General features: G+C 38.8%; 1 protein-coding gene across 4 annotated transcripts in view; it reads left to right on the forward strand.

Annotated features, from left to right (window-relative positions):
- The window catches only part of LOC109398457 (serine-rich adhesin for platelets), a 38446-nt gene that overhangs the window by 5099 nt on the left and 9332 nt on the right, over positions 1 to 24015 (forward strand). The gene's annotated exons all lie outside the window — the stretch shown is intronic.

Genomic DNA, 24015 nt, shown 5'->3' on the forward strand with positions numbered 1-24015 from the left:
TGCTACTATTGTGATATCGTTTGGGCTGACATTAATATTTTTGCATTTGTTTTTACATAAGAAACTGTATTGTGAATTTTTATATGGAAATATTGGGCTCAAAAACGCCAATCTACTAATTTTTAATTTAACATAGGTTTTAATGTATTCTTCAGTTCATATGATGATCCTCCAGAATTTTGCTGGTGAATTATTAGTTAAACAACAATATTTCATTTTTCTGAACTTTGAATTGTTAAGAAAATGAGTGTTGCAAGTCACCCCGTCTAGGTACAATATTTCAAAATATATGAATATAACAAAGATATTGTAATATTTTTATAATGTAAAATAGAAATTCATATAGCTCATTATGTATAGAAACCGCATACAGAATATTATTTTTGGGAAATTTTGTTTTCATTCTTTTGCAGGCAACGATTCGAGGCTCATATTTTTTTTACCTTTTTAGACTAATGTTAAATTTATGAATATTTTGTTGGAACTATTTTAATAAAAGTAAAAATCGTCGCTTCTACTCAGATAGTATGTGCACTTTATAGTTCGACTGAGTTTTGGTATGTAAACGTCCGATTTTTATGTTTTGCTGATAAATCAGACAGAAGACATCAAGTGTTGCAAGTCACCCCGCCGTTGCAAGTAACGGTAACACGAATGCGCAACTACGAATATACATTTGGTCGATTTCGAATCTAATGTCATCCTTCTCTGCTTCGGAACATGTGAATATGCGAAATCTCTAAGGGTCCCCTGAAACTTCCTGTAAAATACCCCTTGAATCCTCCTGAGATCGCCTAAAGCTTTCTGATACTCCTCATTCGCCCATATGAAACCCCCTGAAATCTCCCACCACCCTGATACTCCATGAGACCCCATAAACTCCTTGAAATTCCTTCAAACTACCCAGAGGTTACCGAGACCATCTAAAACTCTTCTGGAACCTTCTGAGATCTTCTGAAACGCTCCTGAAACATCCTTGAAGCCCCCGTGAAACATTCTTGAAATTTCCACGAACCCCCCCCCCCCTTAACCTTTGGGGGTCGGGAAGTTTTACCGCTGCTACCGCATCCTCGCATGATTCGAACACGCTTTTATGCTCAGCTCCATCCCTTGGGTCCTTTCGGTCCTCTCTGACCGCAAAGAGTTCAACTTCTAAGATAGCCCCGGAAACGCCCCTACAAATCCCCTGCAATCATCTGAACCCTTTGAAAACCATGTAAAACTTTCCTGAAATCTCCCTCAATCCCCTCTGAATCTTCATTAGATCCTCCAAACGCACCTGAGATCTCTTTAAACTCCTAGAAAGCCCCCTAAAACTTCAATCTCTGGAACTCCCCTGGAAAAACTTCCGTGAAACCCTTTTAGATCCTCTGAATCCCCCCTGAATCGTTTTGAGACCCCTAGATCCCCGAAAACTTCTTTGATACCACACTAAAACTTTCTGGGATAGCTCGGAACGCTTCTAAGATCTCTTGAAATACCCATGGACCCCCTTTAAACCCCCCTGAATCTCCTTTCAACCATCCATAAGTTCCCTTAAACGCCCTGTAATTTCTTTAACAATCCTGAAACCCCTGGAACCCTCGAAAACCACTTATAGTGGTTTCAAGTAATGTTCAGGGGCATTCTTGGAGGTTTTAATGGGATTCAGTGGGGTTTGAGATTTGTTTTAGATAAGTCAAAGCCTTTTCAAAGACATTTCAAAAGGTTTAAGCAGCGTTTAAGAAGGATTCAGGATGCTTCAGGGCCATACCTAGATCTCCTTGAGTCGCTCCTGATGCGCTACTGAAAGGCTTCAGTTCAAAGGGTTGAAGGACAAAACCCAAGTAACATTTTTAAGTCATTGAGAGATTCTTGGAGCCATCATAAAACCAAATTGAAAGGTATGAGGTTGTATAATGGTTCATAAAACTTTTACACGACTGATTAGGAAATGTTACTTGAGAAGGTCGAAGTATTAAAGGCCAAAGGAAAAAAGTGGAATGGACAGAAGGTCGGAGGAACGAAAGCTCGAATGAACAAAAGGTCAAAGGAACGAATTGCTAAATGAACAGAAGGTCCGCAGCAATTATTGGAGGAATTTCTGAAGAAATCCCTGCAGGCTGCAGGCATAGCTAATTCGATGCTTGCACAAATTCCTGAAAAATCCTTGACCGAGAAAAATCGTTAAGAAAAGAACGCTTGAAGAAATAAAAAAAAAATCTTGAAGGAATACCTAAAGGATTCTTCTGGGAAATTGCTTAACCTTTGAGGACGCGCGCCTGTTTGACTCTAAAACTGCACCGCTGTTCGCGCTGTATACAATGAGTGAGGTTTTTTGACGGTGTTGTACTTTGTACAACGGCGCGCGTCCTAAAGGGTTAAGAGATCATGTGGGGATGCCGCAAAGGAATTGTTTGTGGAAATCGTTATGAAACTCTTTATGGAATTCTTGGGAATATTACTGTAGAAATTCCGTCAGAAACGCTCGGTGGACTTCCCGGAGCAAATGCAAGAGCAATTTTCAAGGGAAATCTTGTAGGAATTTGTCAAGAAGTCCTCTAAGTAGTTCCTAGATGAATCGTAAAGAAAAAGTTTTTAGAGTTGGAACAAATGCTTGATAAAATCGTTAGGAAAAGTAAATCCGACCAAAATTGGTGTTATCGCTAAAGAAATTTTTGAAGGTATCAATTGAAAAATTTCTGAAGGAACTCCTTCTATAGAATTTCTTGGAAACAGATGTGTGAGAATTTTCGAAAAAATCTCGCTGGAGTAAATTTTGAACTACATACATGAAGAACTTCTTGCAGGAAAGAATTCCCGAAGGATTTCTTATACAAAGTTATTTGTAAAATACCTGGGGAAATAATGTATGAAATTTTCCTAATGGAATACTTGGAGAGTTGCTTGATAGAATTATTTTTGAAAATTTCAATAGTAAACTAGAATAAATTCTAAACCAATCTTTTGAGAAATCGCTAGAGGATTTATTTGATATACTACTGTGAAGAAATCTTTGGAAAAAATTCAGAAGGAAGTTTGGGAGGAATTTCTAAAAGCATATTTGAAGCTAGATTTTGAAATAAAAACCCTTGGTAGAATTCCTAAGCGATCCCTGGAAAAATCCCCACAAAGTAATCCGCCGTAGAATCCTTGGAGAAATTATTGAATAAATTAAACAAAGAATGCTTCATCCGATTGATGAAACCTTTGCAAGTGTTTTTAACAAGATCCTTTAAGAAATTCGGAAAAAAATCTTTGAATAATTTTCAAGAGTTTTTTTTGGAGAAATACTTCAGAAATCCTGGGTGAAATTCTCGTAGGAATTCTTAAAGCATTTCCTGAAGAATTACCGATCACGAGTTGATCATTTATAGAATGCTTCTAGGCATTCTTAAAGAATTCTTGAAGAAAATGGCAAAATAGTCTAAAATAGAATCCCTAAGGGAATCTTTGGAGAAACTTCTGACGATTTTTTTTTCATATAGTGTATCTATATTAGACTGGGTCAACAAAGTCGATTTTTTGGAACAAAGCTTTTTCGTTTCCTTTTAGCGTCCGAAACAACTGTGCAAAATTTGAGAGCGATTGGTTGCGTCCCCGTATTCCGCATTGCGATTGAAATTTGTATGGAATTTAGTATGGGAAAACGTGCTTTTTTGCATTTTTCTCCTAAATTGTATTTTTTGTCTAAAACGATCTAACTAATGACATTGAAGTATAGCCTAGGATATGCCGAAAAACTTCGCCGAAGACCGCAAAGTGATGAGACACTTGTGAAAAAAGTTATAACGCACAGATTGCCCGGTGGTGCTTATCATTTAACATGTAAAGGAATAACATCAATAATAAAATCACAGTTTTTGGCCTAAGTTACCGAGCGAATAACTTTTTTCACAAGCGTCGGATCACCTTGCAGTCTTCGGCAAAGTTTTTCGGCATATCCCAGGCTATACTTTAACGTCATTGGTTAACCCGTATCGGCCTGAGTCAGCGCATATGAACTAAAAATGTCGCCGTTCAGCGAATACACAACGGATTTGAATAATTTTTTGACAGTACACTCGTACATATGTCTAGTTTGTAAAAGTGGACAGAGAACGTCGGAATGGTCCCTATGGCCGGAGTTATTCCGGTGGGTCACTGGGTCAGATTCGTATAAAAAGGGCTGTTTTTCGGTACACAGAGTATTTTCCATTATGATTCGCTATTAAACTCACTCTATTTTCACTAAAATTTATGCCTCTGCAACCAAACATTGTTTCCACACCGTTTTTGACCGTTTAGGAACTACCGGATGTGGCCACCGGACATAATCTCCGGAGGAACCTGCCACATACTGTATACTGGGTTACACAACCATTACCCATTTTTTGCAGCTCTATGTATTGATTTTAGCGGTATAGTGTCTTAGAAGATTTTGTTCTATATACTGAACTCTTTATTTTGGGATTTTAACTTTTGTGATTAATCCACCTAAAAGTGCGACAGAAATTCACTTTTTTCAAAAATGAAGATAGAGTGTTGGAGTCTTCTGCAAAGTTGTAGAAAAATGTATTGTTGGAAAGTTTGCCGAACAAACTATTACCTTATTTGCTTAGTTATAAAAGATATGTGTCGTTTTTTGCGAACGACCCCTCAAAATTGTTTTTTCGTTATATCTTTTTCTGGGTATTGTTGGTAATTTTCGTGTGTTCTACAAAGTTGTTCTTTGTTATGAAATACACCTCCTTCTGCTTTTTTATTATTGGAATAACGCTCCAGGTGGAACAGAGCCTGCAACTCAACTTCGTAAATAGATTTTCTTAATGAGCCCTTGGAGAAATCCCTGGTGGAATCATGGAACGAGTATTATAGAAATACGTGGAATGATTATAGGTCTCCTCCTGAATTTATTGAAGGAATTCCCCTTGCAATAACAACCACTAGCGTAGGTAGCCTTTTCTTTTTTTTTTCATTGATTCATTTTGATAAATACTAAGAAAAACGGGATGAAGGAGAAGGCTAATCCCCCTCTTCCATCTGTCTCTGCCTTGTGCTTATTTAGGAGAGTGAGAAGCATGCCAACGCTAGTATTTACAGCTGAGATTCCTTCAAAATTTACTGCTGTGATTCCTTCAAGGATTTCTACGAGGATTACTACAAAAATGTTCTTAGAATGTTCCCAGTAATTCCTATTGGAAATCACCTTGGCATTCTTTTACAAATTCTTACTGGTATTACTTCAGGAATATTGCTGGGATGTATTTATAAATTTCTGGTAGAAACCATGCTGGGATTACGCAGGTATCTCTCGCTACAGATCATCCTGGAGTTCTTTCAGCTGAAAATGCTTGAGAAACCCCAGCAGCAATTTCTGGAGAAGTCCTAGTTGTAATATCTGTTGCTATTCTAAGACATAGTCATGAAGGAATTCTTGAAGAAATCTCTGGAGACATAACAAGAGGATTTTCTATAGGACCCCTTAGATAAATCTCTGGAGGAATCTTTGTAAGGATAACGAAGGTAAAGGAACTATTGCAGACACCTTTGAAGCAATCCCAACAGGAATATTTAGAATAATCCCATCAGGCATTTGTTGAAGAATTCCAACATAATGTTTTCATAAATTTCTCTTGAATTGTGTCCGGAATGCCTGTTGGGTTCCTCTAAGAATTGCTACTGGGATTGCTGATACCATCCAGGATTCTTCCAAGGATTCCACTTGAAGTTCCTCCAGGAATTCTTCCTGTGATTTCTCTATAGATACTTTCAGAAATTGCTCTCGAAATTCCTTTATAAATTCCGCCTGTAGTTCCAATGATTCCTTTATAATTTATTCTTCAGATTGCTCCTGCAATTTTTGCAAGGATACTTCCAAAAACTCTTCTGGCATTTTCACTTGCTAAGATTCCTCCATCGATACCAGTATGGATTTCTTTAGAAACTAAGTACTCCTACTAGGAATCCTCTTCAGATTATTTTTGGAACTACTGCTGGGATTGCTACTGGACTGCTGCTGGGATTCTTCTATAAATTTCAGACTGGTATCCTCCAGGATTTTTGTCTGAGTTTCCCACCTGCAGGAAATCATCCAGGAATTCCTGAAAGATTCTCAACAGTAATAACTGGAGATGCTGAAAATGCATGAATTTTCTCAAGAATTCGAAAAAAATCAGTAGGAATTCCTGAAGGAATCTCAGCAGTAATGACTGGAATACAATAAGAAATTCCTAGAGTTATCTTTCACAAATTCTTTGAAGAATTCATAGCAGAAATTTCTGGAAGAATTACAAGAAATTCCCTTGAGGAATCCCAGGAAGAGTTTTCAGAGACACCCCAGCAGGCTTCTCAAATCTTTTGAGAAATACTCTTGGAATTCCTCTAGAAATGTCTTGAAATTCATGACCAATTTCAACAGGAATTCTCAAAGAAATTTGAAGAGGATTTCCAGAATACGAAGAGGAATTCAGAGAAAAATCACTAGAGGAATTTTGCAAAAAAAAACCCCTGGGTGAGTTTGTGAAGAAATATTTGATAATTTCGAAAGAAATTCCTGTAGGATTCATATGAAGTAATCTTGGCGGAAACTCAGCACGCATTCTTGAGTAATCTCCATGGTGAATTTTTGGAGGTACCTTTTAAACATCCCTGTAGCAATCACGGAAGGAACTTCTGCAGGAATCACTCACTCACTCATGTATCCTGAGCATCTCTGGGGGTACATAGGGCCTACGTAAAAGATCTCCATCCTGGGCTGCTGCTGGTTTCAGCCTTGATCTGGACCCAGGTCAGGTTCGCCTTCTTTGAGACTTCGTTGCCACGGGCCCCTGGGTCTGTCTCTGCTGGATGTCCTGCCGGATTCCAATCCAGCGCTTACTTGCAGATTTCGTCTCCGTTATTTCGTAGTGTGTGGTCGACTTCCTCCATTTACGTTCTCGAATTTCTGTTGATATCGGTTTCACATGACATCGTCGATGGAGCTCAGTACTCGAAATCCAGTTGTGAGGCCACCAGACCCGAGTTATAAACCGCAGACATCGGTTGATGAAAATCTGTAGCTTTTGTATGGTCTCTGTTGACACGCACCACGTTTCGCTGGCGTACAGTAACATAGATTTCACGTTTGAATTGAAAATTCAAGTTTTGATGCGTTGACTGATCTGATTGGATCTCCATATATTTCGTAGATTCGGAAAAGCAGTCCTAGCCGTCTTGATCCGTGTTGATAGGCAATGATTTGGTCTTGCTGACGATGATGGTGGACCCGCCGCAGAGGAGCGTTCGGTCTGGTCGTCGAGCTTATTCTGCATGTTAGAGCGTCGTTGGTCTAGTATGCTCCATTGCATGGACTGAGAATTAGCCTACGATGAGGTACACGGTCAATCGCCCGCACCATGATCTTGTCGATTACGATGAAAAACAGTAGCGGCGATAGTACCAAACTACCCGGATAGGGTCCGACAAAGCTCCGTTATGCAGGACTCTGCATGTAAAAGCCTCGTACTGCGCTAGCTTTCGAGCTTTCGATCGTCTGAGCCACGAAAATCTGTGGGGCGCCCTGAGACGCAAAGGAGTTTCGTGGCTCAGACGATCGAAAGCTTTTTTGTACTCAATGAACACAAAAAAGAGAGACTCTTGCAATTCGTTCTGCTCCAGTATAATACGAAGCGTGACAATATAGTTAACACAAGATCTTCCGGCACGGAACCCTCTTGCTGCCGCCGGAGAGCCGCGTCTATTTTCTCCTGTATCCGATCAGGATAACTTTGGCACAGAACTTTGAGAACAACACAACATACAATGGATCAATGCAGAAATCACTCAATAGGTATTCTAGAAGATTTTCTAGAGGAATTCCTGAAGGAACTCTTGGAGAAATCCACCGAAAATTTCAAGAGGAACTCTTGAGAAAATGAATAAATTTTTGGATAACGTCTCAAGGAATTTCTGCTGAAATGCTGAAATTCTTGCTGAGATTGCTCCAGAACACTGGCGTAGCCACGGGGGGGGGGTTTTAGGGTTAAGAAATATCTGAAGGATTCACAGCAGCACTTTTGTAGGAATCTCAGTTATAAAAACACCAGACAAGGGACTTGCCCTCTCCTTCATCCCGCTTTTCTTAGTATTTATCAAAAAGAATTAAGCAAAAAAGAAAAGGCTGCCTACGCTAGTGGCTGTTATTGCAAGGGGAATTCCTTCAATAAATTCTGGAGGACCCCTATTATCATTCCAGGTATTTCTATAATATTCGTTTCATGATTTCTACAAGGACTCATTAAGAAAATCTATTTACGAGATGCAGGCTCTGTTCCACCTGGAGCGTTATTCCAATGATAAACAAGCAGAAAGAGGTGTATTTCATAACAAAGAACAACTTTGTAGAACACACGAAAATTACCAACAATCCCCAGAAAAAGATATAACAAAAAAACTATTTTGAGGGGTCGTTCACAAAAAACGACACATATCTCTTATAACTAAGCAAATAAGGTAATAGTTTGTTCGGCAAACTTTCCAACAATACATTTTTCTACAACTTTGCAGAAGACTCCAACACTCTATCTTCATTTTTGAAAAAAGTGAATTTCTGTCGCACTTTTAGGTGGATTAATCACAAAAGTGAAAATCCCAAAATAAAGAGTTCAGTATATAGAACAAAATCTTCTAAGACACTATACCGCTAAAATCAATACATAGAGCTGCAAAAAATGGGTTATGGTTGTGTAACCCAGTATACAGTATGTGGCAGGTTCCTCCGGAGATTATGTCCGGTGGCCACATCCGGTAGTTCCTAAACGGTCAAAAACGGTGTGGAAACAATGTTTGGTTGCAGAGGTATAATTTTCAGTGAAAATAGAGTGAGTTTAATAGCGAATCATAATGGAAAACACTCTGTGTACCGAAAAACAGCCCTTTTTATACGAATCTGACCCAGTGACCCACCGGAATAACTCCGGCCATAGGGACCATTCCGAGGTTCTCTGTCCACTTTTACAAACTAGACATATGTACGAGTACACTGTCAAAAAATTATTCAAATCCGTTGTGTATTCGCTGAACGGCGACATTTTTAGTTCATATGCGCTGACTCAGGCCGATACGGGTTAAACGGTATTAAACAAAAGAATTCAGCTTATGAGTAAAATGCAAAAAAGTACGTTTTCCCATACTAACTTCCATACAAATTTCAATCACAATGCGGAATACGGGGACGCAACCAATCGCTCTCAAATTTTGCACAGTTGTTTTGGATGCAAAAAGGAATTAAAAAATCTTTGTTCCGGGTTGATGCGGTCAAATTTAAAGTTTCTCCATACAACGTTGACCCACTCTAATCTATATCTTTACTATTTAAGCTTTTACGATCTCATTCTCATTCTTCTCAAAACAAAGGAATGAATTGCTTTTTGTTTTGTTTTTAATTTGTGTATATGTGTTAGAAGTAAGTACGAATGATAACAAAAATTACGGAATCAATTGATGGTGCGGTATCGCTTTGTTTTGAATAGGATTAATTTTATCGTAAGATTACTAAGGGCACTGTGACCAGGAATTTTTAAACGATTTTTGGAGGATTTTTTAAGGTTTTTGCTTGCAATTCTTGGGGCAACTTCTAGAGCAGATGGGTATTAATGAACTCTTGAGGAATTTCAGAAGGATTTTTCGACAGAATTCCTGTAGAATTTCTTAGAGAAACTTCTGTAGGAATCCTTAGAGGACTTCTTGAATTATTAACCAATAGATTATATGTAAATTTTCTAAGATAAATCTCCTTGAACAATCCTTGCAGAACTTTTTCGAAAAAATCGTTGCAGTAATTCTTAAAGGAATCCTTGGAGAAATTTCCGAAGGAATCCTTGGGAAATTTTCTTAAGAAATCTTAAAAAGAACGCCAAGATGAGTGATGAGTGCTTGAAGAAATGGCAAGATAAATCCTTGGGGAAATCTCTGAAAGAGTCATGTGAGGGAATAATTGAGAAATCCTTGAATAATCTTTGGAGAAATGCTTGACTTCCATGGAAAAATCATTAAAGGAATATTTGTAGGATCTCCTGAAACAAACCATAGAGGTATGCTTGAAGAAATCCAAGAAGGATTACTCTTCCTTTGGTGGGATGCCGATGTAATTTGAAAGAATATCTGATCCCGTAAAAAAATCATTAGAGATTTTTTTGTAGTAATTACTTTTTGAAATTTCCAAAAAAAAATCTTTGGATGGTCTTCTAGATGAATCCTCAGAGATATTATTAACAGAATGCTTGGTGGACCAAGCCTTTGCCAGAATCTTTTGAAGTGAAATTATTAAATTAAAATCGATCTACTGCAAAATTTAGTAACCGTAGTTAACATCTGTACAGTCATTGCACAATTATGGGTCACACACAATTATTAGTCACTTTTCACTTTAATAGATAAATACTTATTAATTGCAAGCTTTTGTTAGCTATTATTATTTTTCGTACATAAGTTGATTTGTTTTGTGTCACTATACGTATCACACACGGGCTAATACATCAAAAAATACATATTTTCAATATTTTTTTGTTCGGCGCAAAACTAGCTGTCAAAGTAACGCTTCGATTGTGAATAACGGACAGTGCGTGCGCTGCTTTCGTAAGCTCTGTAAAAGCGAGATTTAGTGATTTTCATGTGCGAAATGGTATCGTCACCAGAACAAAGGTATAATTTACGTTCTAAATGTAGAAATTCATGTGACTGCAGCTAATAAAAGCTTATTTCAGGCAAAATTTAAGTGACTCATTATTGTGCCAAGGAACACCGAAAATCACACAATTATGGGTCACTTTTTGTGCAGCATAATATGGGGCTGTTCATAAACCACGTAGACTTTTTGGGGGGAGGGGGGGGTCTGGCCAAAGTCTACGCTCCATACAAATTTTCAAATTTTTGTATGAACAAAAGTCTACGAGGGGGGAGGGGGGGGGGTCTGAGATGACCAAATTTTGGTCTACGTGGTTTATGAACAACCCCTATTGACAGTTCTGCGTACATGGGCATTGCATACTTTTAGGCGTTTATCGGTGGTTGTGTTGGAGAATTTGTTCCAATTTTGAAAAATTGATTTCAAATCGTGAAAACACGCTTCGTTAAGAGGTTTGAGATCAGTTTTGGATTCTACTATAGTTGATCTATCGAGAATAAGTGATCATTCATTGAAAAAATAGACAAAACATTATTGTTGAGCCGATTTCTCTTGAGTGACCCATAATAGGCAGCAAATTGACCCATAATTGTTACACAGCCAATTTTGACCCATTATTGTGGTTTTCATAATTCACCAACATTTTAGTAATTTTCACCGCCTAAAGTGAATTTTACAAGCAAATTTTTATTTAAAACAATAAAAAGGGGTTTCAAAGAAGAGAATATAAAATAAAAATAATGAAAATGTTGTTTTTGTATGAAAAACGATTCATATTATGAAATGGTTAATCCTTGAGTGACTCATAATTGTGCAATGAGTGTAATTGGCATGAGAGCCCAATTCTTAGCTACGTCACGGCCAAAGGCAAAGACTGCAGCAGTGCCATTGAAGTTTTAGTGTATTTCTATTCTAAAGCGCCATATTAGCAATACGAAGTCGAAGGTTCAATTTGCACAAGAACGAAATGCTTTGTTTTTCGTGAATTTACCGCTATAGTTGTTAAATAAATGCATTGTGCATTTGCATTTTATATGCTGCTGTTCAATATGTACCAAGTTTAGCATAACATGTGAAAAGGGCCTAAGTGCCTTTTGTAAACAAACATGTTTCGATCGCTATAGAGCTCATCTCGATCCACCCACGCACACCAACACCCTCATCAGAAAGAGCAATCTTCGGGCTATCTGTTAAGGGTGCAGATGTTCGTGGGTGGATGCAGTTGAGCCCTACAACGACCGAAACATGTTTGTTTACACAAAAGCACTTTGACTCTTTTCAAATGTTATGTTAGTGGTATAGAGCACATACATCTAGAATAAATAGGGAAGTGAAACCATCACGGCAGGGCTTCCTCTTTTGGGCCTTTTTTTTGCTATAACTAAGTCAATTTTGATCCAACACTAGCGTCGCCAAATATCGTATTGCTACAATCAGTGGTGAATTGAAAAATGTTAAGTGGTGAGTTACAACAGTATGAGCAATTAACCGATTGCAGCGCCACGATGTTGCCATATGTGTTGACGCTGAAATATTCTTCACATAATTTAGATGGCACTTGGGATGTATGTTCTTTGTAGGTACTTCGAACAAGAATGAGACGACTGTTTATTTGGGCTACCGATAAGAACTTGGATCTAATTATCTGGAGTTGGTGGGTTTGATTCATGCTGGTCGAGACGTATTTCTTGAATTTTTTAGCACAGCATGTTTACTACTACGCAGAGTGTAAAAAAATCGTAATTTCTGTTAATAGACGCACAATTCGACTTAATGAACAAATAGAGCTGATGGTTTTGATATTTTGATGAAAATTTTAAACTCTGCTACTACAAGTGCTGCGCGCGAGTGTAAATATGAAATCAAGTTAAGGCAATAAAGTTTCAACTAAAGTGCGTAGAACTTGTAGTTGAAGCATACTAAGCTGAGATGTAATATATATCCCCGCTTAGGATGCAATACCGGATGGAAATGAAAGATGCAAGAACTGGTGGCTTGTTAGAGCTAAAATGCTGAAACAATGAAGGATATAGCAAGGCATCGGTTTCCTTAACCTTCCAGGACGCGCGCCATCAAGCAACCAAAACTGCACTGCGCTCGCGCTGTATACAAAAAGCGAGATTTTTTGGTAGTGTTGTACTTTTTACAACAGCGCGCGCGCTTAAGGGTTAAAAAGCATATCCGCTCCCATTTTTATCTTACTCGAACCATAAGATTGAAGCCACATTAAACAAACAAAACTAAGGGTTGAAGTGTTCATATTTTGTGTATTTTTTGTCAGAAGTAAACACGTATGAAAATCAAAAAATGGAAACAATTGGGTTTTTAAATAAAGAAAAATGTATTGATTTTCTTATTTTATACAAAAGAGCACCTTTTTCTGAACCACCGTGATTTTTTTTTCAGATTTTTAGAACTTCATTTTGATACCTAAAATCGCTTTCGAAGAGATTTTTCGAAATCACCTTTTGACAGCTGGCCAACTGCTTGACAGCTCCACCCAGTACAAAATGCGACAAGGGGTGATTCGACAAATCGCACCCATACAAACTTCAAACTGATTTTTAAATAGGTTCCCGGGCACCAAAATTCATGAAAATTTGGATTTCGGCTCAGTTTTGCATGCAGATTCTGAATATGGAATTATCTCAACACCGCTAAAGAAGCCAATTGGTGCCATAATCGCTGGTTCTCGAATAGGATGAATTTGGGAGCGTAAAATTATTACTGGCTGAATAACTGGCTGTCTTGTACAATGAAGTAGGTTGAACATGATCGAAGTTGCTGCATCCTGTTCTTACCCATTTGTTGACGAATGAATAAGATCAGGATGCAACAACTTAGATCCTATTCAACTGCCTTCATTGAACATGACTAATATTCGAAAAAGAGCACTAGTTGATCACCACTCTGTGCAACTTGCACTTTGGCGTTATTTTTTTAGCTCCATAATAATTTCCGTGAGGTCTTTCTTGACCTAATTTGCTTCAGATGAAACATGGAACTGTAATGTCGACGAGCACGTGCTAGACCTTCACATAATTACTGTTAAAAATAAAATTTATGAACAAATTAGGTAGTAGTAGGCTTCGGCGCCAGATTGACTGTAACACCGGTAAGGAAGATATTTTCGCGACAAAGATCGATATTTAACAGCTGGGCAAGATAAAGCACGCGTGTCACGTTCGTATTCGTTCCGCTAAGTAGTGAGAAGTTAATACAAATATGTGACTTGCAAAAATTCAACTGAACGTTTGGCACATATTTGAAAACACCGGTGCATTACTTTACACAAAATACAAAACATTCGTAAGAAAACGAATAGCGCCTAAATCTGATATGCCTGAAAAAAGAAATTATATACTAGTATTCATTCAGTTCTTGTTGTGGTGTGAAGAATAATGATGTTCCAGTGCTACAATATATTTCTTTTTTCTTTAGTTTTATGTGTGTTTCAGTTTCGACTGTTTCGAGATGGTTCAATTTTCTCGGATTACTTTGCGGTCTAGTTATTCGATGTTTCGATTATTATTCGATCTAGTCTATATAGGGTGACATTGGGTATTATCGGCAGGTTTGTTCTCTTCGTCATGGTGGATTTTTGTCAGCCAAATTGCCTGAAACTTGGCCATATAATTCACATTGATTGGGAAGGATTTGAGGCCAACTCTGAGTTCAATAGGTTTCAAAAAACCCCTCAAGACGAAGAGAACAAAACGGCCGAGAATAGGTAATTTCCCCTATATAAAAATGAGTTCGAGTTCCCTTTGAGGCAACAAAACTCACGAACGGATGAACCGATCAGCTCGATTCTTGCACGGCTATATTCGTATTCATGGTAGCTGTGTTTATATGTACAAAACGTTACGAAAATTTACTAAAAAAGTACGAAAATTTAAAAAGTGCTGATTTTTCATGAGCTCGTGGACCGCCCTTAGAGTTAACCGAGTTAACCGATATCGTTCAAGTTTTCACCATTGCTTCTGGGAATCCGAAACAACAGGTTCAGGGGGTAATTTTTCGAGTTTTTTTTTTTGCATTTTTGAGTTTTATGCATTTTATACAAATACTAGCTGTCCCGGCAAACTTTGTCTTGCCAGTTGTGGTGGTTGACAGCTGTTGAGGTCATTACAGTACAGCACTCTAGATTGGTTTTATTGCGGTCATGTTGACTTTGTACCCAGTTCACACAAATCTCAGTATTTTCTATTTTTTTTTGTTTTTTTAGTTCATTTTTGTAACTTTTTATACATATAAACACTACCCCCATTAATACGAATCGAAACGTGCAAGGGTCATGCTGATCGGTTCAGCCGTTCTTGAGTTTTGTTGCCTCAAAGGGGCTGCAAACTCATGTATATATATAAAAAAAAATGCAGTGGCATACGTGGGACCGCGCATAACTTTCGAACGGAAGGACCGATTTGGGTCGTCGTCTTAGTTTTGTTCTGTTAGTTTTCACCCAAGGAAGGTTTATGAGGCAAAAAACATGGAAAAATTGAGAGTTCGAAAATCGATCTTCAATACATTTTTACCGGGGACTTTATCTTGGCTAGAAACTTAAAACGTCAAAAAACTCAGAAGGCAAGACAAAGTTTGCCGGGTACAGCTAGTTTTTATATACAGGTTGTTAGGTTCCTGAGTTCAAACTTTTTAAAGGGTGATAGAAGACCATAAATGGTGAAAAAATTGTTCTACGCATATGGTCAAATCTCAACCGTTACGTAGTTATTGAAGTCTTCATGTTTTTGACTCTTGTTGCTTCAACTGGCTATAACTTTAAAATGGTCGAACTTATCGCAGTTTATTAACCTTTATTCGAAAGATTATTGAAATTACTATCAAATGGCATCTCTGAATCGATTGGTTTAGTTAAATAACTAAGTTTTCTAGAGCAAAATAGCTAAAAATAGTGCGTTTTAATTTGCTTATGTCAATTACCTTTGAAACTTGCGTAATAAATTAAAATTCTTTTTTTGGGAAAGTTGTGGCTCCTGTTCCACTCTACAATTCTTTCTTTGACGCCAAACTTCTAGCTCTTATCGTTTTCTTGCAATTTTGATTTAAATGTGCGGCACAATGCGCAAAAAGTGCTTACCATGACAGTTGCAAATTTATGATCTGAAATGCGACGTTCAAATCGAAATTGCAAGAAAACAATAAGAGATAGAAGTTTGATGTCAAAGAACAAATTGTAGAGTGGAACAGGGGCCACAACTTTGCCGAAGTAAGAATTTTAAATTATTACGCATTTTTAAAAGATAATTGACAAAAACAAATTTAAACACACAACTTTTAAGCTATTTGCTCTAGAAAACTTAGTTATTTAACTAAACCAATCGATTCAAAGATGCCATTTGATAGAAAATTCAATAATCTTTCGAATAAGGGTAAAAAAACTGGGTTAAGTTTGACCATTTTAAAGTTTTAGCCAGTTAAGGCAATAAGAGTCAAAACATGGGGAGTTTTATAACTACGTAACGGTTGAGATTTGACCATATGCGTAGAACAATTTTTTTCACCATTTATGGTCCTCTCCTCTCTCCTCTTCTTGGCGTAACGTCCTCACTGGGACAAAGCCTGCTTCTCAGCTTAGTGTTCAATGAGCACTTCCACAGTTTTTAAGGCTCAATTGAGAATGGCAAATGCTCCAGAACTTAAAAAGCACTTTTTCCCAAAATAGTGAACAAATCGAAGAAAATAAGAATGTCCGATTGTGTATTTAGTCAATTATGACAATCGGACACAATGGTTTTGTTCGCTTTTTCGTCATTCTGGAGAAAAGTGCTTTTTCAGTTTTGGATAATATGCTATTCTCATTTGAGCCTTAACTGAGAGCTTCCTCTGCCAATGACCATTTTGCATGTGTATATCGTGTGGCAGGCACGAAGATACTCTATGCCCAAGGAAGTCAAGGAAATTTCCTTTACGAAAAGATCCTGGACCGACCGGGAATCGAACCCGTCACCCTCAGCATGGTCATGCTGAATACCCGTGCGTTTACCGCCTCGGCTATATGGGCCCTATAACCCTTTAAAAAGTTTGCACTCAGGAACCTAACACCCTGTATATATATATAGAAGATTCTCCACTTTAGTAGGGGGACTTCATTCTACACTGCAATATTGTGAAATAAATGCATTTGTTTATAGAGAATGTTGGTATATTGCAATGCTTATTGTTACATGGAATCGACCGTATATTGAAAAAACAGTGGAACTTGAAAACTATATTTCATTTGCAAATCTCACAAACGCTTCAGCAACTCCCCCTTTGATTCAAATCTTCTCTATCTTCTTTCTTTTTACAATATAAGCTAGAGAGATAACAAAGTTCGCCTTTCTGATTCCTGCCACTGCCGTAGTAGATGACGACGAGCGCCTCCACTCCACCCTTAGGAATCGCTTTGCTGACCGAAGCATTCTCACGAGTTCGTTTGTTGACGTCATAGACGTGTGTGTAAGTAACCGGCCTGCTGCTGATACCTCTGCTTCCAAGTATAAGTAGTTCAACCAACCAACCAACACGAGCGTCCTGCTGCTCTATTGGACACTTCGCAAACCTGCTGCGTCCAAAGCCGCGAAAAAACGTAAAAAAGAGATAATTTTGGTGCAAATAGTGCCTTCACACAACACCACCGGTGTGGCTTAGAAGAGGTTTAGAAGACGAACGGTCGGTCGGTTGGACGTGCTTCTTAGCTGCTGCTTAAACACAACCAGTCACAAGAATTGAATAATCGGTTTTCTTCATCTTTAGGGAGCTCTGCCTAGTAGTAGAGTCATCTTCTCAGCACCACCGCCCATCTACCTACTACATACTCGCGCTCTATGTTGTTCGGAATTTAAAGCAATAAAAAAAATGTCACGAGACGTTTGGCAAGTTGTCAAACGGTTAGATAGCGCGTGTTTACTCCTATGTACACATTGATCACTTTGCTTGGGATCTTCTAGGCTAGGGTGAGGCAAGGGAGTGGATCTGGGGTGGAAAGGTGTGGCAGCTGTTAGTAATCTCTGTAGATGTAAGATGACTTTGAATGGAAATTTTGATGAGAAGTCTCCACTTCCACGTATAGTGTTATGGTTCTGAGACTCATCACATGTTTGAACTTGGAATGTTGATTTGTCAGTTTTGATAAAAATGAAGAAAAATAATAAACAAACTTTTAGCAATTCACAAGCCACTAATTAAAAGAAGTTACAACCTGTAGCTTGTTGTCGTTTGTTCTTGGGAGTTCAATTTCCAATCGAAAAGCACATGTCTGAAAACCCAAACAATACTGTTACCATGCGACGACGACTGCGACGACATCGACGCATCGCATTCACAGCATGAGTGAGAATCACGTGGAGAATGGCATTTCGATATCAGTCAACAAAAGCCGTTTCGGAGAGAGTCTCGCCTTATCTCTGCTGTTATACAGGCCTGCCATTAACACAGTAATGCTACTTTGGCGCTAGGTCGTGCATGCTGTCTGTCGGCTTTCATGATTAGCAATGTATATGATTTGTTGATACAATCCATCATCAAGGCGAGGTAAATGATTGTAGTTACTACAATCGTCATCTCGTCGGAACCTACCTAATAACATTGCACTGCATCATCCACTGTGGACGAGATCAGCTGTCGCACGATGCCATGGACGGAAACCACATGGTGCGCATACAGAACAGACATACAGACAGACAGACAGAGACTGAGGCCAAGTAAAACTGTCGATTGATGCTGAGAGGCTGCCTCTGCTCGTTAATGCTTCCGCTGACTTCACTTGGCCCCGGTTAGCAAGCAGTCTTATCTATTTTTGCACTACCGTCCAACAACAACCACCGCAAACCGTAGTCCCCACCGCTTCGTGCCGCATTGAACATCTTCTTTCCATATGGTGTTATGCAATTTTACCGGCCCGGTAAGCCACATTCAGATTTTCTTTACTCGTTGTTGTTGTTGCTAGTATGAACCGGACCGGGGAATGATGCGCTTTAGTCAGACGGACGACGGTTAAGAACGGATGAAGGTGACGCGACGGTATATTGTCGCCGGTAGTAGATAACAATTTGGCGCGATTGAAGGTGTGAGTAAAGATTTAGGAAGCTAGGTATCATGAGGCGAGGCGCCGCGGTTATGTGAATCTAGAGGGCACGTGTGTTGTGAGATGTTTATGGGGATCTTGTGAGTGATTAGGAAGATTTACAGCCATTCAAGACTTGCACACAATGGATACGATGTTGGTGTTCTACATAGATAGCAATCTTGTAGGTAATGCATATAACAATCCTTCAAGCCTTATTCTACTTAATTTATCAAAATTCTGTTTTATTCTAAAAAAAATCATTGCATAATTCAGTAGTTGTGTTTTTGGGCAACACATTGTACAAGAGGTTACACTATTTATAAAGCATAGACCCACTGAATAGTATTGCATCAATAATGAAGGACTCAAAACAGTCTAATCTCACCAAGGTATCTCGTAAACTGGTGGACCTGCGAAGATATCGCCTTTACAAAAGTGTAGCTTTTGGGCTTTTAGGAAACTTAGATGAAGACAACTTCTTTTTCTTCGGTCGGATGTGAGATTACTATGTCCATTTATCACAACAACATATTGTGGCATATGTATAAGTAGAGTCGATTACCGACTGAACTTTCGAACAAACCACCATTGATGAGCATAAGTCCTAAGTTTAAATGGTATTCTGGATCCCTCCAATGAAGTGTTGCGACCCTCCAATGAGGGGGTGCGATCCTCCTGGCTCTAAAAAAGGCTTGCTCAATATTCTCTACTTCTCCGTTGTATACATGCACAGCAATATCAGAGAAGATGTTGGGAGGACTCAACTGTAGTTCAAGCTGTGAAGTAGTAAATGGTTTCTTTTGGAGTACAAACAACTTTGTAGACACAAGTCCATGTCACAAAGAAGTCACATGTATCGCTGCAGACGATGCGCCATGTATTGCGAGTCTTTTCTGAAATCCGCATACTGGACAACAACTTGTGCGCCGACAGCGCATGCGCCGGATCGAAGTGAATTATGACAAACCACTGGCGAGTAGGTTCTGTTGTTGCTCACTGCTTTTCGCTTAATGTGCCCTTCTTGACTAGATGTGCCTTGTAGTGGTCGATGTTTCCGACAGTATCGTGCTCGGTCTTCAATACCCACTTGCACTTGATAGTCTTAGTTCCGTCCTGGAGGGTTATCAGGATCAACGTGTTGTTATGTACATTTACGCTTGGTATTTATCACGCAACCCTATACCTTCCAGCGTTCGGAATTGTCTTGCGCCAGTCACCTTCAATTCTGGCCACGGCAGCGGACGTTACAATCTCGCTGTACTGATCCTGTCTCTCACATTCGATGGAATCAGTTGCATCTCGTGAAATAGAGACATCGCCTCGGGATGTTGTACCATCTTTGGCCTCACGCTGGCTCCTGAATCCTGAAGGTTTCTAAGAAGGAAGGCGAAGGGAAGACCTTTTGTGGAACTACAGAGTCTTTGTAATTGCCTGTTTGGCCCTTCCTCCTGGACAACATCGACTGTTCTATTAGCACCTCTTTATACTCCACGAGAGTAACTTTCCTGACCGGATTTGATGTAACATGACCCGGAACAATCTCACCTGCGTTAATAAAGTTGACTTCCCGACTAATGGTTATCATCTTTGACTTCAGGTTGTACAACCTGTAGTTACTTTCTTCGTCGAAGTTCGTCAGAACGCATAGCGCAAGCGTAACTATAACAGCGCCCTTAGTATTTTCAGCTTCTAACCATATCGTTCGTCCGCCATTTCGTGGAAAGTTTTGTCCACTTCTCGCGTGACTTGTCATCCACAGCGGCTTTTCCACAGCGGTCGGCCCGCAGATGTCGGAATGGACCACGTGAGAAAACGGTTGTCAACTATGTTTATCCATTAGACATACGTTGCTGTTAGACAAGTTACCTCCAGTTACAACAATGTAGTCATTAATCACCACCAGTCCATTTGTCAAGCTTCGCATGCCGTTAACGTTGAAGTGTCCCATCTGGCGATCCCAGTACTCTAAGCTTTCTGCTGATAATCATACTAGAGCGGTTGATTTATATTACTTCCGTTGTTTCAAATTTGAAAAGATCACTCCTTCACGATCTGGTTTACCGATAGGAGATTCGCAACCTGATCCGGTAGTAACTATAGTTCATGGACAGAAATCTCATTACCGTTGTAAAAATGATGCATTATAGGGTAATTGTTCCCTTCGTTGTGGTAGTACCTAATGTTGCGGTAGTGGCAATTGAGCACTTTTCCGACTGAAATGTTACCAAAGGGCATTTTTAATAGATGTATTATGCTTAAATTATGACATTTCACCATTTGTGTGCTTAAGATTTGACCAAAAACCTTTTTTAAAAAAATATTTTCCTTAAAATTTTTGCTGCTGTGTTCCTATTGTTGCGGTAGTGTTCCTAATGTTGCGGTATGATTTCAATGGGATACCGCAACAATAGGAACTAAAATTAAATTTTACCTCCATAATAGGAACAGTGTGCCTAATGTTGTGGTAAGCGATTTATGATCGAAAACCGAGAGAAACGATAGTTTTTATATTTTTCCAAGCAAATTTGGATAGAAATCTACCAACTAACGTTTTACAACCCTTCATTAGATGGTACGATCATTGTTTTTTAAATGAATTTACCTTAATACCACAACGATGGGCACACTTACCCTAGATAAATCCATCGTAGTGATCTTCATACTTAGTTCCGATCGATGCTACCAAGGTATCCCTTGACGGTTTGATGCTGTTCAGCAGGTTGCAGCCTGCAGCAGTGTTCCGATCCAATATTCAGTAATCGCAAATACGATCTCGTTGAGTCATGGATTCGCACGATGCCACTGTTAGTGTTGCCCGTCTTGATCAATTTGTGGAGTAGCCCAACCATCAGTCTTTGCTACCAGCTCTGCGATATGAATAAAAGTAATAGGAATTTGCTTGTTTGTGTAGTTACCATCTACCCCCGTTGGTTTGACCGCATGTAATCTGAACACTTTTTTATTTGACCCCCTCTAATCTGCACATAGTTCAAACTAAAAATGGTTCAAACGTCATTCTGCTAATGGAACGGTGTGAAGCGGAACACAGAATCAAAACAAAACACCAAATCAGGTTGCCATTAGTGTGTTATACGATGCCAACAGGGTTGCTAGAAGTTCAAATTAAAAAATGAACCACGATGGTTTGCATGAGGTGTCGTTCAAACCAACGGGGGTAGACGGTAATTCCAAAAATTGCTACTGGTGGTGGTGTAGAAATGTTGAGATTTGGACCTTCCAGAGGTTCTTCCAGGGATTTCTTCCGGAGAGCTTTCCGGGATTTCTCTTTGTGTTGTCGAAGGGTAGGGTTTTTAGTTGTTACCTGAACTTCTTTCAGTAGAGCTAGAGGCTCAGATTGGTGGATAAGATAAAACTATAAAAAATATGTATTAGTTTAATCGTAACGTGCCGAGGTGAACCAACCATTTGGTTGAAAGGCTTTTAAAAAAAGACAAATAATAATAATCGGAAAGTACTTCATGCACTATAACTCTCACATTTTCAGTACAACCGTTATTCACTCCCTATAATACAGTTCAGCATGCATTGAATGCCATCACCTTTTACTGCTGCCGGATTTTCTACATACCTACTAGCTGTGATTATTTAGGGCACTTTATTAGATAGATTCACTAAATTTAAAAGTATTAATATTACTTACTTGTTATAAAAGGTTTCACACAAACAATTCAGTATTCTAAATTAGAGCGAGCTCCCTAATGGCATGCTCTCTATCAGTATCCTTCAAGAACTATCTTTTCTTCTCATTCTCATACTCATTACTCTTGCTATCTACATGAAAGTTTGTTCACACTTAGCAATTTGGTCTTAACGGATTCTCTATACAAAATGCTATCGAAACACTTGAAGTTCCTTGCGGGATTTCTCTTACAGGTTTTCAAACTTTCTCCTGGAATTTCCTTAACATTTTGTTCCCCGCTTTTCTACGAGGTTCTCCAGTGAGTCTTCCCGAAGCTTCTTGCAAGATTTCTCCTCGATTCCCTTCATTCCCCAGGACAATTTCTGCTAGAAGTTCCTAGAAGAATGCTGAGAACAATGCCGGGCCAAATCGCTAGCAGGGAGATGCCAGTATTCCTAGAAAGAACTACGAGGAAAAATCTGGTGAAAAATTTGGATATAAATCGCAGGAATAACTCCAAGCAAAGGCAAGCCTATGGGAATTTCTTGAAGAAATTATAGGATGAACTTCAAAATCCCGGGAGGAACTGCATAAAATAAGTGAAATCTCCTGGAGATTTTTTTTGTAGAACTTCTTGGAAGAATCCCAGGAATAATTTATATAGAAACTCTGACAGAAATCCCGGGAAGAATTTCAGAAAACTTTCATGAGAAACACTGGAACGAATCATTCAAACCGAATCCCGAGAGAAACTACAAACTTAAGAAAATCTGCGACATTATCTGAGAAATATCCATAAAAACTCCTGTCGAGATTGCGGGATAAATCCTGGGAGAAATCTCATGAAAATTTCTTTGGATAAAACGCAGTAAGAACTCCGGAAAAAATCCCGCGTGAGACTCTGATAGTAATACCGAGAAGACCTCTGGAAGAAAATCTGCAGAATCCTCTTTGAAACTGCTGGATAAATCGAATTTAGGAATTCCGCAAGATCCTCGAAGAAGAATCCGGGCATCCGAAAAGATTTTTTTCCAATATTGTAAAAATGTCGGTAGGAATCCGGAACGATGAACACCAAGAAAAATGCCGTGAAAATATACGGAAGGAATCTTGTACGAATTCCCGGAATCGAGGGGCTACCGGCATGTTTCGACAACTTTATTGTCAAAGCACAAAGATTTGGGACTAATCTCTGGCTTTAGACTAGATTGCCGCAATCCTCGCAACGTAAGATAGCTGTCCTGGCCACGTCCTTACAAATGCTGAGAAATAGGAAAAGATGCTTAGTTTAACACAAAAGCAAGATGTAGAAACCTCTATGGCCTCTCTAGCCTAGGTGCAACAAGGACTATGGGTTAAGGGTAACATCTAAAGGATACGTTTGGTCAACGTTCAGGCTCATAAAATATAATTAGGCTTTTTTGAATTAGTTTTCATCTTGGTTTTTTCGTCATTTTGATTACAGCTGAATCGTTTGGTTCAAAATCTGAAATATAAGGTGGTAATAACATCTCCCATTGAATAAGTTAGATGTCAGTGAAAAGCTTCCGTTTATATTGTTTTACGATATTATTAATATTGTACGATAAACTCACATCTGAAACCTCTAAAAAAGTTCTAAGAAAAGTGGTTGCAATGCCAACATTCCCATTTTTTTTGTAAACCAGAATGGTAGATTTGAAG

The sequence above is a fragment of the Aedes albopictus genome, chromosome 1, assembly GCF_035046485.1.
Source record: "Aedes albopictus strain Foshan chromosome 1, AalbF5, whole genome shotgun sequence".
Classification (NCBI taxonomy): Eukaryota; Metazoa; Arthropoda; class Insecta; order Diptera; family Culicidae; genus Aedes; species Aedes albopictus.